At 47.6% G+C, this 25,239-nt stretch overlaps 1 protein-coding gene across 8 annotated transcripts in view; it reads right to left on the reverse strand.

The window, feature by feature from the left end:
- Positions 1-3,821: 3,821 nt before the first annotated feature.
- Positions 3,822-25,239, reverse strand: part of LOC108177293 (translation initiation factor IF-2) — a 30,618-nt gene continuing 9,200 nt past the window's right edge. Inside the window, exons 2-6 of one of the 8 annotated variants that reach the window (XR_011382059.1) lie at positions 23,518-23,632; positions 13,002-13,149; positions 12,134-12,228; positions 8,942-9,113; positions 3,822-5,518 (exon numbers count right to left, since the gene is read on the reverse strand). The gene's annotated coding sequence lies outside the window, so the exon portion shown is untranslated. The other 7 variants (XR_011382060.1, XR_011382058.1, XR_007922604.2 and 4 more) reach the window with 7 other exon arrangements.

The following is a 25,239-nucleotide window of genomic DNA, read 5'->3' on the forward strand; positions in this document are numbered from 1 at the left end:
ACCATGCAGGCCAGCAGCTTGTCTCAGACGCTGGCACTGGTGCCCAGCCAGTGTTGCTGATCCTATCTGTAAACTGGGGAGGTAGCCTGAAGTGGGAGATAAATGAAGCTCTGTTTCAGCGCTGTGGTTCTGTGACTTCAGGGCCGGCTCCTGTTCTTGCTGACCTGCAGGACTGGAGCCCCTCAGGCTGGCAGGCTTGAGGTCCCTCCTTCTCCTTTAGAATGGGATTGACTTACACAAGGAAGAAAAGCTCTTGGGAAGATGCCTTGATCTTTTAAGTGTACACAAAGGTAGACTGACTACATGAACTACACAGACCACATGAACATTCCATAGGAAGTTAAAAATCCAGATTTGTGTATGCCAGGACTGTTTCTTGGGCAGGAATTAAGAAAAGTTTTACTTTAGACTATGTACTTCTATATTGTTTGAAACTTATAGTGAGAGCATGCTTTACTTGATCATCAAAATAATAATAAATGTATAAGCAAATTTTTAAATTTTTTTGAAGAGATTTATTTATTATTTTATTAGAAAGGCAGAGGGAGAGAGAGAGAGAGAGAGGTCTTCCATCCACTGGTTTACTCCCCAGATGGCCGCAACGGCCAAAGCTGTGCTGATCCAAAGCCAGGAGCCAGGAGCTTCTTCTGGGTCTCCCATGTGGGTGCAGGGGCCCAAGGACTTGGACTGTCTTCCACTGCTTTCCCAGGCCCTAGCAGAGAACTGGATTGGAAGTGGAGCAGCCGGGTCCTACTGGCAGCCATATGGGATGCCGGCACTGCAGGCGGCAGCCTTACCCGCTATGCCACAGCACCAGCCCCTCTAACTTTCTGCACTCAGCATCACATTTATTCTACCATGGACAGCATGATTTTCGTGACTGCCCCTTTCTTGTAATGTCCGAAGCCCACCCTCTACTGCTGCACAGTTTGGCTGGCTGCTCCCAGTTTTCCGGCCTCGGGAGGAATGATAGACCTTGGAGAATCACGCGATGCAGATGTGTTTGGCGTGCTTCCTCTCTTTGGGGAGAGTCACTGCTCTGTCTTTTCTTCTTCCACTTTGTATCCTTTTACTTTTGGGTGGAGGCCCAGAGAGCTCCACAGGGGGTGGTGTGTGTTTAAGAAACTCAGCTAAAAAAGCAAACAGATGGCAAGTTCTGAAGGCCGCAAGGAGTTCTGAAGGCCGCGTGTGGGGAAAATGCTGAGCGTTGGAACTGCCCTACCGCTGCTACCCCATGGGACAGGCCATTTTCCTGGGCCGCCAAAGTTCTGGCGGGCATGTGGGCACTCCTCGCCCGGCTGATGACAGATGAGTAGTCCTCACCTCCACGGTTAGGCATAACCCCTAGCAGGTGTCCTCAATCCCGCAAACACTCCTGGAAATGCCTACCAGCAAGCGTGGTGACATCAGCAAATTGGGACCAGCTGGGAGCTTTGGGTTTCATCTGAAAAGATAGCCTCTTGGACATCTCTGAGCCAGGGTCCAGCGGTGACTCAGGAAGGAATGCCACTGACGAGCCGTGGGCATGCCAGAGAATTACTCAGCACATGCCAACAAGTAACCTCATCCGATAATCAGCCGCCAGCCAATCTGCGGACGCTTTGCGTAACAGCATATTTGGATTTGGGGCTTAGCTTGAAGGGCTTGAGTTTCATATGTGCCTGAGCATACTCCCAGCCTCCCGGGGCCCGTCCTGTGTGCCCGGCCTCGGCTTGCAAGCGCAGAGAGCGGTGCTCCTAGGAGCCAGGGCTCTGCCCTGGAGGCAGTGCCGAGCTCACCGGGGATCAGCCGTCTCTCATCTGGCTGCAGCCCTCTCGCCAGCCAGCACGACTTCTCCATGCGTCCTCCTGTTTCTTAACCAGGAGGCCAGCAGGGCGGGGACTTCAGAGCCATCCCTGGTATTGTCCTAACCTTCGATGCACTTTGTCAACAACAGGAGAGGTGTTTTGACTGACGACTGCTAATGTAACAAAATTCTATCGGTCATGGCTGTAGGAACTGGTGAAGTATGCATGCAGCAACAGGTACTTGGGCTGCCCAAGAGCTTCTGAAGGACAAAGAAGTGCACACATTTTGAGGCCCCTTCCTCATGGCTCTGACCTTTCTCCTGCAGATACCAAGACAGCCAAGGGTCTGTCGGATTTAATTTAGGGTCTGCATTGTGATGAAGCACACCCGCTTGCTTGTGCACATTTGCTGCACAGAGGCAGCCATAATCTGAGGTCTCCTAGAGTTTGAAGCCACATGACCTGGTGGCTTGCCCACCTCATCTGCCCTGCCACTAAAATCTGTGACAGTTTCTCCAAGGACTTGGATATTTGTATACTCAAGATGATACCGGACCTAACGTGTTCAAACAGCAGTACCTTAGATGACTGACAAGGGGTAATTAATGATATTCACACTTCTCCCAATGAAGGAAACACATTCAAATTCTAAACAAGAAAAGAATTTTCCCATTAGATGGGGCACTTAAAATGTCTCTGCCCTTGCCATGATGGTGAAAGGGAACCCAGACCTCATCAAGGGACTATGACTACAGAGTGACCAAGTTAGAGAGACCGAGCGATGTGTGGTCCCTCAGCGATTGCTCTGTTAGAGGGACACAACGCCGTCCTTAGGAATAAATTGGCAAAGATGTGGTACCTAAAGACAGCGCTTTAAAATAGAAACGAACGTCTCATTTAGCATCCTGAAGACAGACATGTCAGCACAGACCTAATCATCAGACCTCATGGGATGTTCAGAAGCTCTCCAAGGAGGAGTGAACAGTGAGATTTCCCTCACCCCGTCAGTTAAGAGTTAGTAGTAGTCCTTTAAGAGGGAGAAACTGAAGGTTGATGTCTGACCACATTAGATATCATGCTTATTATCAAATAAGGGTTCAATCATCTTTTAAAAAGTTACTTTTTCATCCAGATTTGATGAGAATCCCTCTAAAAGTATTAATCATAAATATATTTGGGCTGCAAAGAATCCTTACTGTGTCTCCAATTTTTTAAAAAGATTTATTTATTTACTTGAAAGACAGAGTTACACACAGAGAGAAGGAGAGGTAGAGAGAGAGAGGTCCTCCATCTGCTGGTTCACTCCCCAGTTAGCCACAATGGCTGGAGCTGTGCCAATCCAAAGCCAGGAGCCAGGAGCTTCCTTCAAGTCTCCCACGCGGGGGCAGGGGCCCAAGGACTTGGGCCGCCTGCCACTGTTTTCCCAGGCCAGGCCATAGCAGAGAGCTGGATGGGAAATGGAGCACCCAGGACTTGAACTGGCGTCCATATGGGATGCCAGCACTGCAGGCAGCGGCTTTACCTGCTATGCCACAGCACCAGCCCCTGTGTCTCCAATTTTAACCGTGGATGACAGAAAGGAGACGATGAGCAACCCAAGGACCTATTAATATTTTTTGTAGCACTGGGTTTAGCTGCACATCAAGGTTATCATTAAAGTGGAGAATTTCTTTCAAGGTAAAAAAAAATTTACTGCTTGCGGGGCTGGCACTGTGGCGCAGCAGGTTCAAGAGCAGCTTGCAATGCTGGCATCCTCTGTCGGAGCGCTGGTTTGAGTCCCAGCTACTCTCTTTCTAATCCGGCTTCCTAATAACACACCTGGGAAAGCAGCAGATGATGGCTCAATTATCTGGGTCCCTGCCACCCACGTGAGAGACCAGGAGGGAGTTCCTGGTTCCTGGCTTTGGGCTGGCTCAGCCCCAGCCATTGTGTGCATTTGGGGTGTGAACCGGCAGATGGAAGATCTCTCTCTCTCTGTTTCTCACACAGACTCTGCCTTTCATACAAATAAATAAGTGATTTTTTAAAAGAATTTTTAAAAATGCATTACTTGTGTTTTACAAACACAATCATGAAGCACAATGATTATTGATGCTTTATTGGTAGTTACAAGCCTCCAAAAATCCCAAGCGGAACCTCCACTAACTGTGTGAAAGAGCAGAAAACGTGGTCTCCAGTGATAATAACGAGGGGAAGGGATACATTTGGTAAATCCTCTGCGTTATAATAATCTGTATAATCTTCATTATGGAGATTAATCAACCCAAAGCCCCCAAATGACACAGACGGTTTTTGAAGGTTTAAGAGGTTTGCTTCAAAGAGCTAAATCTTTCATGTAAGTTATATGGAGCTCATTAAAAGGTTTTAAAGTCACAGTACACGTAGAACCCCCTGAGCTGGTGCTCAGGAGGACTGTGGAGCACTGCGTGCAAGCTGGGCCATTTGCCCTCCGCTGCTGTCTTCTGCTGCTGCCTGGGAAGCAGCTGTTCCCAGGAAGGGCCCTGCAGAACCTCCTCGGAGGCAAGTACCAGGATGCGGCTACTGGGCTGCTCCACGCTTCGGCTCGGGCCTCGCCTGGGGGCAGGTTGTTGCTGGAGTTCCTTGGGTGTCCCGGCTCACCTCCCAGCCTTGCTTGCCCCATGAGCAGCACTGTGAGGGGTTCTCAAAGAAAGAACCCTTCCAGCGCCATACCATTCCGATTAACGAGCCCCAACAAACACGTATTGACACCTGTCGGGAGCAAGGCGTGGAGCCGTCTCCCCTCGTGCTCTATTTACCTGCTTTAGTCCCGCAGCATGTCCTTCTAATTATCCGTCAAGCACCTTGCAACTAGGCAGCCAATCTAGAGTAATAGGGAGTCTGTCCTCCCTAGTTAAATCCACAGGATGAACTTCTCAACTCATCTTCTTCAAGGAAAAGCAGCTGTTGGCTGAGTCACATGTGTGTTTGTTTATGCATGTCTTGTAACTTGCATACACACTCACCGAGCGGCTCCCCCTCCCCGAAGGCTGCCTTCCAGATATGTGTGTCAAGTGATGTAAAGGTTGCCAGGGCTATAATCTCTGTTTAGTCAATAGTATGCTGTGGGAAGCACCCCAGTGGGGACAGTGGAGCTTAGAGGAATCCCTGGGTACTTTGAACGTATGGAATCTTCATTCACATTTTTAAAAGATTTATTTATTTATTTGAAAGTCAGAGTTACACAGAGAGAGAAAGAGAGGCAGAGAGAGAGAGAGAGAGAGAGAGAGAGAGAGAGAGAGAGAGAGAGAGAGAGGTCTTCCATCTGCTGGTTCACTCCCCAATTGGCTGCAATGGCTGGAACTGTGCCGATCCGAAGCCAGAAGCCAGAAGCCAGGAGCTTCTTCCGGGTCTCCCATGCGGGTGCAGGGGCCCAAAGACTTGAGCCATCTTCCACTGCTTTCCCAGGCCACAGCAGAGAGCTGGATCAGAAGTGGAGCAGCTGGGACTTGAACCAGTGCCCATGTGCACTGCAGGTGGTGGCTTTACCTGCTATGCTACAGCGCTGGCCCCAATTCACCTTTTAAAAAGTGTTGTCTTGGGGCCGGCGCCGTGGCTCACTTGGTTAAAAAGTGTTGTCAGTGACTGCATTTGGTTGCCATTGCTTGAGAACTCATCTTTGTAGAAGGGTCGGGTAAGCCTGGAGCACTGTTTCTGCCTTCGTAGATGCCAGTTTGTTTCGCATGTTTGGGGTACATTGGGATTATCCAATTCTTTTGACAAGGGTGGAAAAAGGGTGAAAATCATAGCTAATGTGAAAGGGGAGTGAAGGAGGGAGGACTTAATTACTTAGAAGTGCCAATGACTAATTTCTTGGATCTACCGCCTTCTGTCTGTGTGAGTGTTGGATGCTCTGAGCCTCGGTTTTCTCATCTGTATAATTGGAATACTAATAGGACCAAGCTCTGGAAGTTGAGACATGTAATAGGTTGTTACTTGTTCAATATTCAGAGCACTGTCTGGCACATAGTCAATGCTGTCTAAATGCCACCCATTCTTCATTTCTAGCAGATACACAAGGGGTCTGCTGCACCTTGGGACAGAGTCCTTCTATATATCCTGCTGTTTTTTTTTTTTTTTTTTTTTTTTTTTTTTTTTTTGACAGGCAGAGTGGACAGTGAGAGAGAGAGACAGAGAGAAAGGTCTTCCTTTTGCCGTTGGTTCACCCTCCAATGGCCGCTGCTGCTGGCGCGCTGCGGCCGGCGCACCATGCTGATCCGATGGCAAGAGCCAGGTGCTTCTCCTGGTCTCCCATGGGGTGCAGGGCCCAAGCACTTGGGCCATCCTCCACTGCACTCTCGGGGCACAGCAGAGAGCTGGCCTGGAAGAGGGGCAACCGGGACAGAATCCGGCGCCCCGACCGGGACTAGAACCCGGTGTGCCGGCGCCGCAAGGCGGAGGATTAGCCTAGTGAGCCGCGGCACCGGCGAGTCCTTCTATATATCAACACCATCCACAGTAGTGCGGAAGATGTTGGTGTCAGTAAGGCCAGTTGACATCCAAACTTCTCCCAGCCTTCTGCTGCTATCCCCTCCTCTCCCCAGGCTGTCTTCTTATCTACTGTAAGCCTTTGATAACTTATCAGGTAACTCAAAGGAATTTGTACCGAGACAAGGATCAAAACTGTAAGTGAAAAGTGGAAACCCCTCAAGCCACACCCCAGGAGAGGTTGCTTCCTTGATCGCCCAGTGAAGCTGACTCTGGGTCACTGGCACTTCTCACCCACCGAGGTGCTGCCCTTCCAAACCTTGCAATCTACAGGAGAGAACCCTGACCCAGAGCGATCAGAAAGGAAGTAACACAGCTATCTAGGTTGCGTAATGCCCCTGTCCCACGTGTTAGCAGGGAGGTGCTAGGCACACTCAGTGGGAACAAGACCAGTTCTTTAGCCCCAGGAACTTCACAGTTTAATGGAAGGCACAAACCACATCAGATGGCGATAAGGAAATGTATGTGAAAAAAAGGAAAAGAGAGGCATGTTGACAGGGGACGGCCTGAGGAGCTGAGCGAACAGGAACCTTTCTCCAGAGCTGGAAAGCAGGGAGGTCTTTGGAAAGGGTTGGTCGCACACTGCCTCAAGGCTAGTGAGGACTGGAAAGTGACTTCCCACGCCCTTTCTAGCTGGATTAACTGAACTCTAGGGCACCGGGCTCTGCGCTGGGGAGACCCGGCGGCCGGAGTATACCAGTGGCTCACTCTCGTCTATTTGACATCATCTCTAGATGTCCATGTCACTTCACCCTTCCACATCAGACACGCCGATTCTTGGGTGGTCCACCACGCCACTTCCTGGCAAACCTCAGTTCCTTTACTCTAGGTGGAGGGCTGGGGGGCTTGGATCTGATTTCAAAAGCAGAGGGGAAATTGAAACCAGAAAGGCTTTGTGATGAACTTTGAGAAATTTTTTTTTTTCCCCTCTACCAAAGGTTTTCCAAGACTGGTATCTCTGGCTTGGAGCTTGACTGTGTGTGTGAATTAACCATTCAAAATCAAAGTCCTTTCATAATTTGATCTAGTTATGCAAACACAGTCCATTGATGCTAACAAATAGAGACCAGATGCAAATAACAAGCTCAAGCATAACATGGAATAACTAGCAGGAGCTAAAGCAGTGTCTTCCTCCTCACCACCTTGCTACCTCATAAGACTTCCTTCCATTTAAAAATAAGCAAGAAGAATAAAAAAAGGAGGACTCTTAGGACGTTTCTAAGGTTCTAATGGTCTTAAAATGACAGCAATAGAGTTGCTAGGATCACCCAAGATTGCCTTGTAAACAACTGAAACCATGTAGAGTTATGTGGAGTTAGACATGCATCCCTAAGAAAAGCCAGGTACCCAATATTTCATAAATGTGCGTAACAGAAGGAAAAATTGATTACAATGGGCAAACAGCCTGGAAATGGAGGTCATTGAGTCAGTGACCCTCCCAAGAAAACACAGCTCTCTACATTTCTTCAACAGGACTTCCTGAATATGGTGAAATTGTGGGCCATTTCCTGGGACACCGGTGTTGAGATTACTGTGCACAGCCAGGCAAACACTTGTTGGGAGAGGCTCTGTATTCCTGGGAATCCAAGAATGGTAATGGTATTGCCATTTTCTGTAAACAAGAAAAGTTCAATTGAATAAAAGGAGATGGGTAATACAAATAATCTCACACGCCATCTCCAGACCTCTGAGGCAATGGCTATTGCTGCCTGCTGTTTTCACAATGCCATTGCCTTGTGAATTGCTCTTTGATCAAGAGGCTAAATAAGTCTTGATTCAAGGCCAGTGCTGTGGCGTAGGGGGTAAGCCGCCAACTGTAGCGCCAGCATCCCATATGGGCACTGGTTTGAGTCCTGGCTTCTCCACTTTTGATCCAGCTCTCTGCTATGGTCTGGGAAAAGTCAGTGGGAGATGGCCCAAGTCTTGGGCCCCTACACCTATGTGAGAGACCTGGAAGAAGTTCCTGGCTTTGGATCAGTCAAGCTCCAGCCGTTGCGGCCATTTAGGGGAGTGAACCAGAGGGTGGAAGATCTCTCTCTCTCTCTCTCTCTGTAACTCTGCCTTTCAAATAAATAAATATTTTTTAAAAAAAGTGTTGATTCACAAATTGGGTCAAATTTCCTACTGTTAGCATAATTTTAAAAAAAGATTTATTCGTTTATTTGAAAGGCAGAGTTAGAGAGAGAGAAGAGAGAGAGATTTTCAATCCTCTGGTTCACTCCTAAAAGGGCAATAGCTGGGTCTGGGCCTCCCATATAGGTGGCAGGAGCCCAGGGACCTGGGCCATCCTCTGCTGCTTCCCAGGCACATTGGCAGGGATCTGGATCAGAAGCGGAGCCGTCAGGACTCAAACCAGTGTTCATATGGGATGCTGACTGCAGGTGGCGGTTTAACCCACCGCGCCACAATACCAGTCCCCAGCACAATTTTTAATTTTTAAAATTGATTCTTTTAGGTAGACAGATCCAGGACTGTGGGCCTTCTGAATCTTCTTATGGGTTGCTCAGAAAGAAAAAAAAAAAAAAGTGAAATTTGAATAGAGAAAGAGAAAGAGCGAGCTAGCGAGCAGTGCTTCAAGTTAGGAAAACCAGAGAAGCCTTTGGGTGAAATCTTGCTGATTTAGCTCTGGAACAGAAACAGACACTAACCAGGGAATCTCCAGAAGGTGCTCGGTCGATGCGGGTGAGAAGTCTGCCTGTGGGGACCCTGCAGCTCCTTCCGTGAGCTCCTCCAGCACGTGGAGGCTGGCAGCGGCAGTTCTTCCTACACTCGACTGCACATCCCTCCTCCGGCAGCTCCGCTCATTCTCTCCCTTCCTGTCTGAAGAGAAGCAGGAAGGGTGCTGATGTGGCTGGGCTGACATCTCTGTTCTGTCTGTACTATATTACACTTGCCCTTGACTCCCCTTCTGTGGGCTAAATGACCCCCAATTTTGTAAGGTTTTTTTTTTTTTTTTCCGAACAGGTCACTTCCCAGACATTTCCATGTGGCAATCTGAAGTCACAAATGTTTAGAAAGAACTTGCATATTACCATATAGATGGAGCCACGCTGAGATAAATACTGTGCTTGATTCAGAGAGGTGCTGAAATCCCCACACCCTCTGCAGTCAATGGTGGCCCTGCAGGTTTCTGTCTTTCTCGCCCAGCCTGGAAGCAGGTGATCGCTGAGGAGTCAGACTAATAAGATGCACCCTCACACTGATTAAACGTCCATTTTCTTGGAGAAATGGCTGACAGGAGCAGGATAAAGCTGCGAGGAAGCTTGTAGCAATTTCACAAATCTACCGCTACCAGTGAGCTTTATTTGTGTGCTTAGAGCTATTATTAGCAAAACAATGGCTGGAAAATGTACCAGGGAGAAAATTAAGAAATGACAGACTTGTTTTTTAAGAGTAGGAGAAAAGCTTCTTTTGTTAAGTTTTTCAAGGCTGTTCTCAAGGAGAGAAGCGGAGAGTTTCACTCGAGCAGGATGCAGCATCCAACCGTGGCAGCTGGGAGCAGGTGAAGGGAGCTCATTGCCTGCGGTGGGCTTCGCGCTCCGCTGCAGTGGTCAAGGCAGAAGCCCACTCAGGGCCCTCTACAGCGCAAGGGAAGGGGAATCCTGAGCAGCATGACAGCTACTGCTGAAGGCACCTGGGAATCACCGTGTAGGTGTCATGGGTGTCACACGGTACCCAGGAGGGTGGTGGTGGCTGCTTTAAAAGAGTAACAGAGGAGTCGGCGCTGTGGTGTAGCACGGCCACCTGCAGTGCCGGCATCCCATGTGGGCGCCGGTTCGAGTCCCTGCTGCTCCACGTCTGATCCAGCTCTCTGCTGTGGCCTGGAAAGCAGTAAAAGACGGCCCAAGTGCTTGGGCCCCTGCACCTACATGGGAGACCCGGAAGAAGCTCCTGGCTCCTGGCTTTGGATCAGCCCAGCTCTGGCTATTGTGGCCATGTGGGGAGTGAACCAGCAGATGGAAGACCTCTCTATCTTGCTCTCTCTCTCTCTGACTCTACCTTTCAAATTAAATGAATCTTTAAAAAAAAAAAAAAAAAAAAAAAGAGTAACCGAAAGGACTTTGCCTAGAGCTGCACTTTCCATTGCAGTGGCCACAGCAATATATGCTGTTGAGTCCTCAGAGTGGAGCTAGTCTGGTCGAGATGTGCTGTAAGTGCAAAATATACACCAAGATTCAAAGGCTTGCTGTAAAAAATGCAGAAGACACCATGAATCATTTTTATTTTAATTTTAACTACATATTGAAGCTATTAGCTTGGATAGAAGGGGCTAAGTAAAATATATCTGCATCATTAAAATCAATGTTATAGCATAGATGAACTTTGAGAACATTATGCTAAGTGAAAGAAGCCCCACACAAAGGCCACACATTGTTTGATTCTGTTTATGAAATGGTCAACAAGCAGATCCATAGAGATGGAAGGTAAATGAATGGGTGCCAAGGACTGAGGGGTTGGGGAGGGAAATGGGAAGCGAGGGCTAATGGTATAGGGTTGTTTTTTTTTTAAATAGGGTGATGAAAATATTCCAGAATCGATCATGAATCTGGTTGTGCAACTCTGAGAACATATTCAACTGTACACTTTAAATGAACGAATTGTCTGATTTGACAATTTTATCTCAATAATGTTTAAAATAAATAAATTTGGGTGCAAAAAATTATACCTTATTTTTAACTTTTTTTTTTTTTTTTGACAGGCAGAGTTAGTGAGAGAGACAGAGAGAAAGGTCTTCCTTCCATTGGTTCACTCCCCAAATGGCAGCCATGGCCGGCGCACTGCGCTGATCCGAAGCCAGGAGCCAGGTGCTTCCTCCTGGTCTCCCATGTGGGTGCAGGGCCCAAGGACCCGGGCCATCCTCCACTGCACTCCCGGGCCACAGCAGAGAGCTGGACTGGAAGAGGAGCAACCGGGACAGAATCCGGGGCCCCAACCGGGACTAGAACCGGGAGTGCTGGCGCCACAGGCGGAGGATTAGCCTAGTGAGCTGTGGCGCCAGCCTATTTTTAACTTTTAAAAGTATGGCTACTAGAAAATGTAAAAGTCTTAAGTGGTTGGCATTGTTTTTCTATTGGCCACACCAGACTCAATGGGGATGGAGAATGGTGAAGCCAGCACAAATCAGGGTGAGTGGTACCTAGGGAGAATGCCACACCCACACAGGGCAGAAGTACAGCCAGAACTGCTCATCTTCGGTGCAGGACAAGGTGAAATGAAGGGTTGAGGGAGAGGGTTTTTGACGATAAGGATAATATCCCTGGACCAGGGCAGTCCCCCGTATCAAGCACCAGCAATGGACGGATGGCAGACTGAAGTTCTAGCCCCTGGGCAAACAGGGAGCACCATCTGCAGTCACCTCCCAGGAAGAATTCTTATCAGTCCTGCTGACATAAGAGAGGGCGGGGCTGCCCTACCTGTCACAGATGGCTGCCCCACCTGCCTCTAGCGCTGGCCTATAGCTGCTACGGCTGAGAGACATCTTGACTCACCTGTAACCTATTTGCTTACCTGTAACCTAGCCTGGGCTAGCTGTTTTGGCAAACCAGGAAACTCTTGCCGTGTCCTGGGGGATGGAGACTTTTTCAAGATGTGTTGGCCAAGGGAGCTTTTCTGGGCTATTTATGAAATTCCATAAGCAAACCCTAGACTTATTTGGAGGCTTGACTGGATGCAACCCAAACTCCCTAAAAGGAAGCCTTGGGTGCCCCCTTAGCATCTTCTTCCCAACCTATGTTTCTTTCCAATTCAGTTTTTCCATTTGTTTCTTCCCTCCCCTGCAGATACAACAGTATTTCAAATGGTACAGCTCAGTGGATGCTGGATAAGAAAACCACACTTACGGCCCTCTGGAAGAAAGGATCCCATTGTTTGTTTTTGGAGACCAGAAAGATGAACTAGAACCCCAAAACCTAGTTCTGGAGGATGGGTCGGTAGCCTAGAAAACAGGAGAGAAAATCAAATACATGGTACTTGGCAGTGACTCTCAGATGTCCTGGAATTTTTTTTTCAACTTCAATACACTTTGTTTTTTCTCCTGGCTGATTTTATCCTGTTTCCATACACAGGATGGGTGACAGGGAAAGCAAACAGGAGAGGAAAAGTTCATGACCCAGAACCATTGTACAAGGCAAAGCCATATACCTGGTATAAGAAAAGCAAAAAGTGACCTGTGTTCTATGAAGGTATATGAATCACAACTGAGAGCATTCTCTGTATGACTGTGAGGTCTTTCAGAGCAAGGATTGCAGAATATTCTTCTCTGTATCTCCACCACTTGGCCTGGCCAAGTAGTCAAGGACCATTTGTAGCATGGATGGATAGACAAACGGATGCGACATGGGTGTTATTCGCGTTATGTAATGGCTTGTCGTTCTGAGTGGTAGATACCACTTTCTCAAGAAAGACTTGAGAGATTTTAATTTTGTAACAGGGAAATCAACTCTGAGAGTTAAACTAAAAATAACGTAATAGCAAGGCCCATATTGAATTTTGTCATCTATCTAATTTTTTCCAAACAGCACTTACATGTGCTGAATAAGGGTGAGGGTGGAAAGAGAAATCAAAGCCTAAGGACAGCTCATGGAGTCTCTTTCTCAGTGGATCTTACAAAACGCAGAGCACTGAGGCGCGGACAAGTGACTTAACGATGATGTCGTCAGGGCCTTCGGAACAAATATTGCCTTTTCCATTCCCACTGTTGGTACTTACACAGCACAGCTGGCACATCGTCAAAAGACTGAGATCCCCTCATTCTTATCTTCTGAGTCAGGCAGTACAAGATGGTGAAAAGCTTGCTCCAAAAGGCGCTTGAATACTCCATGCCTTGTCCCTGCATGTGTGCAGGCAGCTGGGAGGCCTACATCAACCAGACAGGAAAGGAGAGGAATGAACTGTCCAACAGTCAGCCTTTCCAGCCTAAGAAGAGAGGGCGGGGTGCCCCGTCCAGCAGGCCGGAGCCTCCAGAGCTGTGTCTCATCTCTGGCTTTGCCGATCTGTTTCACTGGGACTTAGGCTCAGAAGCGAGATGCTTCAGTATTGTTTTCTGTTCTACACTTTCTCCTTCATCAGCTACATAGTCTAAAAGATGAAAGAATCACTCAGTTCAGTAGTAATTTTAGAACTGATTGAAACTCACGGGGCCTGCGCTGTGGCGAAGTGGGTTAACGCCCTGGCCTGAAGTGCTGGCATCCCATATGGGCGCCGGTTCGAGTCCCGGCTGCTCCTCTTGTGATCCAGCTCTCTGCTATGGCCTGGGAAACCAGTGGAAGATGGCCCAAGTGCTTGGGCCCCTGCACCCGCATGGGAGACCTGGAGGAGGCTCTTGGCTCCTGGCTTCGAATCACCGCAGCTCCAGTCTTTGTGGTCAATTGGGGAGTGAGCCATTGGATGGAAGATCTCTCTCTTTCTCTCTCTCTCTCTCTCTGCCTCTCCTCTCTCTCTGTAACTCTGACTTTCAAATAAATAAATAAATCTTAAAAAAAAAAAAAGAAACTCGTTGATTGTGGGCAGTAGAGGGGACCGGAGTAGCATACAGGATGGCGGGTAAAGCAATTCTTTCTGGACAATGATTCTTTTCTCCAAATGAGTTGGCTTTTTTCGTGTGTTTGGCAGTTTACAAACAGAGAAGACAAAGGCTGAGCTTGGAAGAATCTCAAACCTGATTTCTTTTTATGTTTTCAAATCTAATCTTTTAAGCTTTTTCATTTTCATCAAGACATTTAAACATCAGGATACAGAAAGTTTTCTATCTCTGGATGGTTCTGCAGGAGCATTTATAAGGCTCATCTGGAATATTAGAAGGCAGGGAACTTCAAAGAAAGCAGAATTGTGTGTTACTTTCAGATTAGATCTTTAAGAATTCTGTGCAACACTCTTATGCGGGTACAAGGCACGCCAGAAAATGAGATGAACGTGACTCCTGCAGGGTGAGCAAAGAAAGCTGGATTCTTGGAAGGAAATAGCATTCTGTGATATCATGACTGGCGGGGGCCGTGCAGGTGCAGCTGGAGGAGAGCCCTTGGCATCAGGGCTCCCTGTAATGGGTCCAAATCCCTGGTGCCCATTCTCCTTGACCCAAGTCACTCCTGCTCATGAGATCAGTATTCTGACTCACAAGTAGCTAGCAGCAGCTGAAAGGAAATGATGTGGCAATTGTATCTGAAGACTAGTTAAATGCTGGAAACAGAAGAGAAAATCCATTTAAAAATATGCCACTGTGTTTCAAAAGGCTGTGCAAGATTTAAAAAGTATGTTTAGCATTCCAAGTATTTTCCCTTCTGTGTCTTTAGAGACTGGCTCTAAGAGTGATGTTTTGTTTATTTAACATTTAATCAGGAGAGATTTGGACCCCACCAGCTTTTGAGCAACAGACTCAGTAGCCCCGCCTCTTTGCATTTGGGCTGAAGAGAGAACTTCAACCAGACGGAGATTTGATGTCTGTAATACGCACTAAAAGATCAGCTGGTCTAACTTTACGGGGCTAATAAAAGGGAAAATTTTTCCTGTGCTCAGGTCTTTTATGAATTATAAATAACCATTCACTTTGGAAGATAGCACATCGTAAAATTTTTTTTCGCAAATATGCACAAATCCATTTTAAGATCCAAGGAAAAAGATGTTCAACAGTCTCAGATGTACTCAGTTTTGATTTCGTGGGGAAACATGTTCTTTTACCATATGGATGCTTTTAAGGGGGCCTTCAGCTGGGCTCAATAACGACACCCCAGTGGCTAAATAAGGGATTTCTTGCCTTCTAACGTTATTTCTCTGTTATTAAAGGTGGGAAAACCTTCCACAAATAGCATACTATTAGAGTGCTTTAGGGGGTGCCCTGGGAATCAAGGTTATGTGTCTGCTCCAGAAATATTGTCTGTAATTATCATTCCTCAGTGGTTCTGAGGATGCATTCTTGGTGTTTTCATTAATTTCTTGATTCTACCAGTCTGTAGTGAGTTCTGGCTCTTGATATTCAATATTTCACAGTAGGAGGATTGTTGTTGTTTGTTTTTTTAAGGTCACAGGTCTCCCCCCCCTTCCTCTTGTAATAACCATTTCCTGACTTCTTTTGTCTGCCAAAATTAAAACAAACAAAAAAAGGATGAAAGACTAGATTAAAAAAGAAAAAGAAATCAGCTATGAGATTCTTCCAATCTCAGCCTTTGTCTTCTTTTATTTATAATCTGCTACTCTGAATATTTAAAAATAGGGCATTCAAATGTAACAAATGACCAAACAGGGTGATAACAGCACATGGACCCTCTGGCACTTTATTATAAGTTTTCCAATATGCACCGGGTTGGGAGAGAACTTTTTAGTGAGTCCCATATGCCCCCATCCAATTGTAGATTCTACCACTACCATTTTACCATTCCTGCTTTGCCATACATTTATATCCCTCCTCCATTAATCCATCTTCTTTTTTCATGTGTTTATAAGTAAACTGTAGGTATCCCTTAATTTCTACCTGCAAACTTCAGTTTAATATTCACATTTTTCTTTTGATGTAAAATTTACATACAATGAAATAGAAACAGTGTACAATTTTTTTTAAAAAAATTTATTTGTTTGAAAGGCAGAGTTACAGAGAGAGAAAGGGAGAGACAGAGAGAGAGATCTTCCATCTGCTGCTTCACTCTCCAGATGGCCTCAATGGGCAGAGCTGGGCTGGTCCACAGCCAGGAGCCCAGAGCTTCTTTCGGGTCTCCCATGTGAATGCAGGGGGCCCAGGTGTTTGGGTCATCCTCCACTGCTTTCCTAGGCCATCAGCAGGGGGCTGAATTGGAAGTGGATCAGCCGGAACCTGAAGTGGCACCCATATGGGATGCCAGCGTCACAGACAATGGCTTAACCCATTATGCTACAATGCTGGCCCCAATTTCTGAGTTTTGACAAATGCATGTAACCAAACCTCTATCATGATGTCGAACCCCAGAAAGTTCTCTCATGCCCCCTTCCTGTCAATCTTCGTTCCTATTCCCCTTCCCAGACCCAGAGGCAACCACTGGCTTGATTTTTTTTCACCACAGATTATATCTGTTCTAGAATTTTATCTACTCTAGACCTTCATGTGAATCAAACAGTGTGAACTCTGTGTGTGTAAGACTTCCTTCAATCAACATAAAGCTTTTGAAATTTGTGTGATCATGTGTAACAGCAGTTCATTCTTTGGTATTGTTGAGTAGTACTCCGCTGAACGACTCTACCATGGCTTAAATATCCATTCTCCTCTCTTGATAGGCATCTGTTTTCATTTCCCTTGCAGCAAGAGCTAGTTGTGTAATTGCTGAATCACAGCTGGCATATGATTAGTTTTTTTAAGAAACTGCAATTTCTTTCTCCAAAGTCAATGTACCATTTCATATTCCCACCACCAACCATGTATGACAGTTCCAGTTGCTCCACATCCGTGCCAACATTTACTGCTGTCAGTCTTTTTATTTTAAATCATCTAGATGGGTGTGTAGTGAAATCTCATTGTGGTTTTAATTTGCAGTTTCGTGATGATGCTCTACCTATCATTTATTCATCTTTTATGAAATTTGTTCAAATCTTCTGTCCATTCAAAATTATTTTTGGAGTGAATGAGTGTTCTTCACATATCCTGGATATCAGTCCTTCACTAAGTTTGTTTTATAAATATGTTCTTCCACTCTATTGCTTACCTACTTATTTTAAAAATTGTCACTTTTCGGCCGGCGCCGCGGCTCACTAGGCTAATCCTCCGCCTAGCGGCGCCGGCACACCGGGTTCTAGTCCCGGTCGGGGCGCCGGATTCTGTCCCGGTTGCCCCTCTTCCAGGCCAGCCCTCTGCTGTGGCCAGGGAGTGCAGTGGAGGATGGCCCAGGTGCTTGGGCCCTGCACCCCATGGGAGACCAGGAAAAGCACCTGGCTCCTGGCTCCTGCCATCGGATCAGCGCGGTGCGCCGGCCGCAGCGTGCCGGCGGCGGCGGCCATTGGAGGGTGAACCAACGGCAAAAGGAAGACCTTTCTCTCTGTCTCTCTCTCTCACTGTCCACTCTGCCTGTCAAAAAAAAAAAATTGTCACTTTTCCTAAATTTTTATTTTATTTTGATTAATGAACTCCAAGTCAAAAAAGGATCCAGGAACTCAATATGGTCTCCTACATGGCTGGAAGGAATCTAACTACTTGAGCCATCACCTGTTGCCTCCTGGGGTGTGCATTAGCAGGGAGTTAGAATCTGGATCGGAGCTGGGACTAGAACAGTACAGAACATGGGCATACTAACCTGTGCACCAAACAACTGTCTCTTTTGAAGACAGACTTTTTATTTTGATGAAGTCTAAGTTGTTAATTTTTCTTTACTTTGTGGCCATTTCTTTCAGGGATCTAAACAAGGCACATTGATTTTTTAAAATTATTTATTTGAAAGAGTTACAGAGAGGCAGAGGGAGAGAGAGAGAGAGAGAGAGAGAGAGAGAGGGAAAGTCTTCCATCTGCTGGTTCATTCCCCAGATGGCCACAATGGCCGGAGCTGTGCCGATCCAAAGCCAGCTGCCAGGAACTAATTCTGGGTTTCCCACACAAGGGCCCAAGGACTTGGGGCATTTTCTACTGCTTTCTCAGGCCATAGCAGAGAGCTGGATTGGAAATGGAGCAGCCAGGACTCGAACTGGTGCCCATATGGGATGCCGGCACTGCAGGTAGTCGTTTAACCTGCTACGCCACAAGAAAATTTAAAGCTCCATTGGGCTCACTGTCATTACCTAAAGAAACTTCCATCCTTGTGCATATTGAGGAATGAATAAAAAAAATAAGTTCCCCACCCATAGGAAGAAAGACATTCACAGAGAGACCCAATTGTCAGTGATAGCTTGGGAAAACATTAGAGCAGATTGAAAATGGGAGTAGTCTGACATGAGAAAAGGATGCTTGGAAAAAGAGAGCCGCTAAAGGGAGCTACGGGAGGTGCTGATTCTTCTGACCTGTTCTTAGGCTGCACACTGAAGCCATTCCCAAGATTTCACCCAAATGCTCACTGCCAACTGCTCTGCTTGTCACTGGCACTGTTTGATTTCTCTCTTTGTTCCTGTTTGGACCAAGAGGACACTCAATACAGACATGACATTTTGCAAACTAGACTCCGTCTTTTTCACCCTAGCGTCATTGTTGTCTTGGCCTACTTTCTCTGAGACGTGTTCTTGAGGGCGCAGGCTGAATGTGGTCTTTCATGCTGTGATGCTGACTCCCCTGGGCATTTCCCTCTCTGATCCCACCTTCTCAAGTGATCCTTAACATCCTGCAACTGCTCCTGTAGTTGTGGATTGCCCCCGGCCTTTTGCTTTTGAAAAACCATTTTTATTTATTTAAAGACATACATACACACACACACACACACACACACACAGGAGGGAGAGAGAGAGAGTGAGAGAGAAAGGGAGAGAGGGAGGGAGGGAGGGAGGGAGAAGGAGGGAGAGGGTGAGAGAGGGCAAGCACTTCCATTTGCTGCCCCACTATCCAAATGCCTGCAGTGGCCTTGGCTGGGCCAAGGCTGAAGCTGAGCCGGAACTTGTGGCAGGAATCCGACCACTCGCACCATCACCGCTGGCCCCCAGGGTCTGCACAGCAGGCAGCTGGAATCAGGAGCCAGAGCCGAGACTCAAACCCAGGCCCTTTGATGTGGGACATGAACACTAAACTGGCACCTTAATAACCAGGCCAAATGCCGTCCCTATTTTCTACTTTTTTCATTAAACTCACCACCTCCCCTTTTCTTAGAGATTATGATTCAGGAAAACAAAGGCTATGAGACTCACATGGATGGACTTTACTGTTGGCCGGCAGGTTGGAATAAATGGTCATGTTCTGTTTCTCACTGAATCAGTAGACTTTTACAAACCAAAATTGACTGTAGGATTCCACTGGAAGTTGTCTTGAAATGCAACACACTGAACAAGTGCACCAATTCTTAAAGCTCTGTGGAGTCACCAATGACTACGTGAATGTGCCTGCCAGACTGGGAAACAGATCTCGGATAGCGGTGACTTTCACAACCCACCGATCCCACTGCTCAAGTAGGAAGACTAGAGGTGGGTGTGAAGGGTTCTGGCCCACCGGACCTGTTCCTAAAAGGGAGCAGCCAGGGCCGGCGCTGTTGCACAGTGGGTAAAGCCGCTGCCTGCAGTGTCAGCATCCCATATGGACACTGGGTAGAGCCCCGGCTGCTCTACTTCCGATCCAGTTCTGTGCTATGGCCTGGGAAAGCAGGAGAAGATGGCCCAAGTCCATAGGCCCCTGCATCCATGTGGGAGACCTAGAAGAATTCCAGGCTCCTGGCTTTGGATTGGCCCAGCTCTGGCTATCCCAGCCATTTAGGGAGTGAACCAGTGAATGGAAGACCTTTTTCCCTCTCTGCCTCTGCTTCTCTGTAACTCTGCCTTTCAAATAAATAATTAAATATCAGAGAGAGATAGAGAGAGAGAGAAGCCAGAATTAGAGGGCTGTGTTGTGAGAAGTATCAGGTAAAGGGGCTTTCTGCAATGCTGGAATTCCCTACGAGCAATGGTTCCAGTCTTGGGAAAAGCAGCAGAAAATGGCCCAAGTGCTTGGGCCCCTGCCACCCATGTGGGAGACCTGGATGGAGTTCCAGACTCCTGGCTTTGGCCTGGCCCAGCCCCAGCCATTGCAGCCATTTGGGGAATAAACCAGTGAGTAGAAGATCTCTCTCCCTCTCTCTCTGTCTCTCCCTGAGTTCTCTTCCTCTGTAATTCTGCCTTTCAAATAAATAAAGAAATCTTAAAAAAAAAATCGGGTAGACTTCAGGGCCTCTGAAATAAAGAAGTGCCCTAAATAATTAACACACAAACATGATGGAAGTGTTCATAAGGGAGAAATGAATGAGGAGAAAGTCACAGGGCCACGCAACAAATTATGCCTGGCTATGCAAGTGGGTTAAGTCACAGCACAAATATCAGCGTTCAGCCTCGCAGGCAACCAAAGAAATTAACCAAGCACTCTCTTCAAGTTTCTTTCCCTTTGGAATAGTAATTCCTGCCATGATAGCAGCTGCGTGAAGGCATAGGGGTCCAGGGCCCTCTTCCGATGGAGATGGGCTCCTCCGGCCATGGCATGGGTGGCAGTAAGTGGGGAGCTCTGTGTGTGTGGGAGGACTGTGAAGCCCTATTTTCTGTGCAGCTCTGCAGGCAGTCCTGTTTCCAACCAGCCTCAAAAATCTTTGTCTGCTCACGGATATTCTTCTTTACACCAATGGAGGTGGAAGCCCAAACCATCCAATGTTGGTATCTTTTGTCATTTGCTCTCATTTTGAGCTATTCCAAGATGTCACAGAGTAAAATGCAGAACCTGCAAAGCCACTGCAGGCTGCAGTTAGGCTCAGTGTCCTTGGCTTTGGCTGTCGAGTTCTTCACAAGCAGAAGAGTCTGGGATGGTGAGCGGAGGCAAATGACAGGGACAGGGGATCCGCAGAAAGCACACACCCACACCTCTTTCCTCCTCCTCCCTCCCCGCCTCCTTCCGTTCCTCCTGCCTTCCCTTCCCCTCATATTCTCGAGTGGCAGCTCCACCTTTCTAAGGCACAACAGATCAGAGGGCAGAGGGAAAGGCAAGGAAAGTGAAAGAAACATTTCTTGTGGCTGAATAAAAACTGACTATAAAAACTGCTAAAGTCTGGTGGTCAGGCTGATCGTGGATGGGGGGATCGGTGTTATACAGAAGTTGGACCTGTTTTCTCAGCACGATCTTGCTTGCTGTTGCCGTATTACCGGGGGTAGCAGATGTATCTGGCTTACCGGTGTCAGGTTTTCTGAAGGTTGGGTTCCGCCATTGCTGCTGTCAAGGACACACTCCCTTGCCTTTGAACCATTAGGTTTTATCTGAATCTCTGAATATCTATGATCTTGGAAGAGCCGAAGTTCCTTTCAAGCTGATATTTCTCTTCTGTTGGCTTCCTAAGCAGCAGTCCGGGTTCAGCCCAAGAGTGTGCTGCCCAAGGCACAACACCTCCCTCGCTGGTGAGCCCTGCTGTCACCGTTCCAAGACGAATTCATAGCACTGTTTGATGATTTTCAACTTTGCCTTGTGGGACGTCTGTGACTGTTCAGTTGACAATACGTGTGCACCTCTCTCGTTTCCTGTTTTTAAGGGCTGCATTTAATTTATTTGAAAGGGTGGAATATTTTAAATTACAATTCAGCAGTTTTACTAAGGAAGACTGTAAAAACACAATGAGCAAGGAGTTTTACTTCCTCCTTGCCACAGCTACTGCTCCCCGGTTTGGAAATCTTGAAGCCCTCCCACTAGTGGGAATGACTTTTACGCGTGCTGTTAACAGTCGGAACGGCAACCGTGCCATGGCTGGAGCTGGAGAGACGCATGGGATTCCTGCACACTATAATTCCATTTTTCCAGACGCCTTATTAGCACACGGAATGCGTCTGCCTGTGCTTGATATTGTTCTATCTTGTTAAGTTCCCCCTCCCCCAAGCTTAGCACTTGGATTGGTTACAGAATACAGTTGCTTAGCCAATCAAGTGAAACCTCTCTCCTGCAACCCTAGCAACACCTGACAATGGTCATTGACAAATGTTAAGAGAAAACCCCTGAGAAAGCCAATCGGCCCTTGAAAGTGGTCCCTGTCAAGGGCAAACAGGGCTGGCTCTACCCACAGAGCACTCTGTGTGGCCAGAGGAGTTAGTGGTTTGTGTCAGACCTGTGCAAAAAAACGAAAAAAAAAAAAAAAAAAAAAAAAAAGCCAGGCCTGCATGTGGATGTCAAGGCTTGTACCCAGTGCCCTACCGCAAGCTGCTGCCACTTTGCTAACCTGACTTTTGTTGGTTAGAGATAGTGTTGGAGCTGGAGTTTTGTGGAGGGAGGGGGGGTGTGCTCATCTTCTCCAAGGTCAACCATACCCCCACCCCAGTATGCATCAGAAGACTTTCAGTGGTCGCAGAGAGCATTCACCTAAGACTTGGCTCTGGAGTCACACTTGTGTCGCTGATGCTAATTTGTTCCTCGGGGCATGGCAAGAGGAGAATTTTCTGTGGGCGGCAAGACACCTGGCTGTGTCCCCAGTGGCACCTTTCCCAGCCTTCTGGCTACACATCTTTCACCTCCCAGCCTCGCTCTGAACTCTGATGGGGTGCAGCTGGCTAGCCTGTCTCACTGGCAGGCACACCGGGACCCTCCTCCGAGGGTGCTGCTAGACCCCAGCCATCTCGCACCCTCTCTCAAAGGCTTTGTGACCAAGGGCTCTGCAGGCGGACCTGGCAGAGGCTGGGGTGGGGCAGGGAAGGGGACCTGCCAAAAACATGCACAGACAGTTCATAGGCAAACACGTGTTCCCACAAAAGACATCAGGGCTGTGAGTATAGGATAGCAGACCGAAGTCCCCGGATACAATCTTTCCAGTTAGTCTAGCCACCTGGAAGGCATATTTCAAACCCTGGTTGAGTAATCCATTGTGCGGTGATTAGCTGTTAATGAAGCTGAAAATACCTAAATCATTCAACGAGTAATCGGAATTAATTTTTTGTGGTTACCACTGCTAGACAAGCTGGTGTCACCATCAAGACAGACCTGGGGACATAGACACAGACGCTGGCACATACGATGTGAGGCAGGCACACCACCACTCAGCCATATACAGGCAAACCCAGGCCCGAGAGCAAAGGTGGGGCAAGGGAGCCGAAGTGGAAAAGAGGACCTGCGAGAACAGTCCATGAATTGGAGACGAGTACCAAATCCAAGGGGCAGGGGTTCGTGGAGTTCACTCAGCAGCCCCGCCCTCATTGAAGGGTCCTCCTCCCTACCAGCACACCCTTCTGAGCCTTGTCCTTAGGGGGTTAGCTAAGGAATCCCTTGGGAGCATAAACTGATAATGACTTCTAGTCTTAGCCCTTCATGGGGTATTGATATTTTGCAAAGGGGACTTGTGAAGGGACAAAATAATTAAATCTATAATGATTGAACTGCAAATTGGGTGTAGGGGGGTGGGTGTTCGTCTTTAGTTTGGAGCCTAGGCCTTGTTTAAACATACTCTTTTAGGTAGAGGACTCTTCTGGGTACACCTAGAGTTTTCTTGCCAGAATTACAGTCAGGAAAAAAGCAGCAGGGGATTGGGGGTGGGTTGGGATGGGGGTGAGGGGAGCAATGGGGACAGACCATCAGGCGGATGCTCCCCAAGGGACTAAATACCAAAACGGAGTGGGAGAGGGCGCCTGGTCAAACTTCCACACAGAAACAAACTACCGTGAGTTTTAGCACCTTCCAGACGTAGTCTTCAGAGGACCTGAAAGCTCTGAGGTGGCAGGAGATGAGGCAGGTTCCAGCACAGTTTGTCAAGTACCTCGTCCAGGACACAGGCCTATAGAGCCACAGACACATACGCCCAGGGTCAGACTCTGAAAGAAATCAAGCCGATCTGAGAAGAGGTAAAATTGTGCCCATTTGCCTACTAAGGAGATGAGTAAACTATTTTCTTCCTTTTCCAGATTTTTCAAAAATTCCAATTATTACTGATGAAGTATTCTGTGGATATGAGCACGGACACACGATTACGTGGACAGAACAAAAGCGACATCAAATGTTTATTTCCTATGCTGGAAGTTCAGGAGGTTTTACCCACCTGTGAAACAGAGAGAGAGAGAAAAAAAAAAAAAAAACATGCAATGGACAATGCCCAGAAGGTGGGCCTTTGTGACCCTGGGTTCTTGGGAAAAGCGGAAAATGCCAGAGTCCTCACCCAGAGCTCATGGTTCAGGCTCCACAGTGTGAACTTCACCTGGGGATTAACCTGAGGCCTGCATCTGGGAGGACACGGTTACCTGGAGTGTAGCAACTCGGAGGTGGGGGCATTCCTGGCAGAGAACAGACCATTCCTGGCACATTTTAGGCACAAAAGTAAATCTGTTTGCAACACAGACGCACTGTGTCCAAATCGACATTCTCTCAGTTCCCAAATGCTGTCAACGGCAGGAGACCATAGAACCCCAACGAAACGGGGATCTCCCCCCAAATCGATCCCTGAGAGCATTGCTTCCCATTGCCATGGTAACTAGAAGTCTTAAATTGCCAAAACTTGAGAGACACTTAAGATGAAAGCCAGAAAAAAAAAATTAACAAAAGACAAATGTTAGAGGCAGCATGTGTGACAGTGTGGTAAAGTTTTTGACATTTGTTTGGGAAGATTTTCTTATTTCTTTGTGTGGAATAATGCAATGATTTCCAGAATGTAGCAGTAATAGCTTCACACCATGCTGCTGAATGCTCATCGAATAGATTTTATTCTTTTCTAGAAAGGAAAGGAAAGAGCCCTGGGTCTCGGCAGCAGTTGAGAGGATGTGAGTTGTTGGCAATGGCTCTCCCGGCACACCTTGCTGTTAGCCACAGTGAGGAGGCCACTCTGGCTGCCGTGCCCTTGCTCCCTCCTTTCCAGGGAGTGAACAAATATTTATTGAGCACCTACTATTTTCCAGGTAATCTGTCCCACACACAACTCAATGAGAAATTGCCACTGCGATAAGGGCTCCTACGAGAACAGCAGGTAACTACTGAGTGTGTAGCTGGCAGAACCGAGCTGGCTGGGCGGCCAGGCTTTCCCACCAAAGTGTGACTGAGCTGAGCAGGAGGAAGCCGGGCAGTGGCTGCATCTAGGTGCTGGGGAACTCTTGGGCAAAGGCCCTCGTGAGGAAGGGAACATTCCAGGAACTGAAAGCTGGCCGGAGTCACCAGCGTGGGCAGAGCCCCAGAGAGAGCGGGAATAGACGTGCGGGCAAGGCCAGCTGGGGAGGGGGCAGGGGCCCAGCCATTTCCAATGCCCAGCCTTGAGCCTTACAGGGCGGGTTTGTTCAGGATTCGGTCTTCAGCCATACTCATGCCCAGGAGAGCTCATGTTTTAACAACAGTGCACGGTACACTGGCCTTGTATGTGGCCTGGGAGAGGCAGCCTCAGGTTCACCTGCAATCCGTCAG

This window comes from Oryctolagus cuniculus, chromosome 14, assembly GCF_964237555.1.
Source record: "Oryctolagus cuniculus chromosome 14, mOryCun1.1, whole genome shotgun sequence".
NCBI lineage: Eukaryota > Metazoa > Chordata > Mammalia > Lagomorpha > Leporidae > Oryctolagus > Oryctolagus cuniculus.